The sequence below is a fragment of the Pholcus phalangioides genome, unplaced genomic scaffold (assembly GCF_987345545.1).
Source record: "Pholcus phalangioides strain wild (caught in Gottingen) unplaced genomic scaffold, Ppha-v1.0 ptg000003l_1, whole genome shotgun sequence".
In the NCBI taxonomy this organism is placed as follows: domain Eukaryota; kingdom Metazoa; phylum Arthropoda; class Arachnida; order Araneae; family Pholcidae; genus Pholcus; species Pholcus phalangioides.
Window position 1 is genome coordinate 58302867 of NW_028301596.1, and position 2189 is coordinate 58305055.

At 38.7% G+C, this 2189-nt stretch overlaps 1 non-coding gene across 1 annotated transcript; it reads right to left on the minus strand.

The window, feature by feature from the left end:
• Nucleotides 1-1830: 1830 nt before the first annotated feature.
• Nucleotides 1831-1904, minus strand: TRNAS-GGA (transfer RNA serine (anticodon GGA)). Its single transcript has one exon. It is a non-coding gene; the product is annotated as a tRNA-Ser (tRNA).
• Between the last annotated feature and the right edge of the window lie 285 nt (nucleotides 1905-2189).

Sequence of the window (2189 nt, forward strand, 5' to 3'; positions counted from 1 at the left end):
CCTCTTTTCAACCACGGACGTAATAATACATCCAAACCCCAGGGAATTAATTAAAACAAGTTTTCTGTTTTCTTTCTGCTCTCTTCACCATCGCGAAGCTTTACAGCAACCTTATTATCTACTGAAGTAGCCTTTTGTTTGCCTCCTTTCTTTATAATGTGTCTTTCTACTATATACATTCAAGAGCGAAAGAAAACACGTAGGGTGAGGGTGCAAAGAGGACTCAAAAAAACTCTCTTAGCTACCTTACCTATTAAACTTTTTCTTTTATATTTTCTCTTTAAATCGACATGGGCAATTTACTACCGAGTGAGTTGTGTCGGAAGCGCGAGTGTGTGTACCTAACGGTCTGATTGCGATATTGTGTTGTGTCTGATTTTTTGGTGCTGCCACCTGTATTTTAAAAGTGAAGTGAGTGAAATGTAATGATTGAATAGTTGTACCATTGTAATCCTGTTGATCTCTGTGGCGAGATTTTTGAGGGTGGATTCACATCGACAGACACTCGCTGTATCGTGTCAGACACGGCAAGCATTCTTTAACATAAAGCCAATGAACGTATTCATATCTATCGTATCGGGGCTGCGCAGGCACTGACATTGAACGTTGAAAGATCGGACACACACAGCTTCCCATCTCAGAAAGATATCGAAGCTTTTCCCCAGGGATGGGTTTATACAGAAATTTATTAATTTATGTGAAAAAATAACAAACAACGATATTTTATATATACATATATAGAATAAGGAAGTTTAATTGGGATATTGTAAAGCAAGCATTGAAAGATAATAGGAGCTTAAAATCAGCGAAACGAAAACTGTGTGTTGGGAGAAAGGAAATTTTTTCACTAAAAAGAAAAGATGGAACCATCACAAAAGATGGAAATGAAATCATTGGTATTGTTGAGAAATTTTATAATACTCTATACAAACATGAAGAACAGGATCGGGACAGAGGAAAGGGAGCAGAAAGAAAAGAAAATGAAGCCGAATTTGTACAAGTAGCACCTGTGCTGAAAGAGGAAGTCTACAAGGCTATAAGATGTATGAAAAAAGGCAAATGCCCAGGTGAAGATGGGATTTCAATAGACATTATTGAAGAAACAGCAGAAGAATTTGCCAGTATGCTAGCTGCTTTGTTCACAAATTGTCTCACAAAATTGGATGTGCCTAAGATTGAAATAATGCAATGATGGTTCTTCTTTACAAAAAGGGTGAAAAAGAGGATATCAAGAACTATCGATCAATCAGTCTCCTATCAGTAATTTATAAAATCTTCACCACAGTGCTGACATATAGGCTTGAATCCAAATTGGACGAAGCTCAACCAAAAGAACAGGCAGGATTTCGAAGTGGATTTAGTACAATGGATCACATCCAAACAATCAGGGAAGTTATAGAGAGACATAAGAAATACGAATTACCATTGTGTATGGCCTTCATTGATATTGAGAAAGCGTTTGACTCTGTCTTCACAACTGCTGTTGTTAAAGCTCTAGATGTAATTGGGGTAGAGAAGACTTACATCAATATTATCAAGAAAATATAATGACAGAGCAACTACAACGATTCATTTGATTCAAGATTAAACTCGGAAAAAGAACCGACAGGGTGACACTATCTCACGAAAACTCTTTACCGCTGATTCAGAAGAAGTATTCAGAAAACTGGATTAGGATAAAAAAAGGAATTAAATGAAGAGTTTCTCAACCATTTGCGTTTTGCAGACGACATTGTTGTTATAAGCATTAGTCCAGACGAACTAGAAGAAATGAAGGTTTTAACAACTGGATGTTGCGAAGATATATTTTGGAAAGAGAGAAAATTCAACTGCCCCTGCGGGGAATCGAACCCACGTCCTTTCACTTTCCGGGTGAACGCCCTAGACCACTAGACTACAGAGGCACCGAATCTCTCAATCTTTCCTTGGAGCTCATGTACACTGAAAGGGACCGTACATGGACGGCCGGACGAGACTCAGGCCAAGCTCCAGCGTCAGCAGTTGTGAGCTTGGCCTGAGTCTGGTCCGGCCGTCCATGTACGGTGAATACGCCCGTAAGAACCATTATTTTTTGCTTTGCCTCGTTAAATTTTAAAACTTGGGGTCTTCGCCCACCTCCTATTTCTGTCTACTTTTACTTAGTCAAAAGCAGTGGTTCTTTTAATTTGGGTTCTTAGGAGAGATTTCAG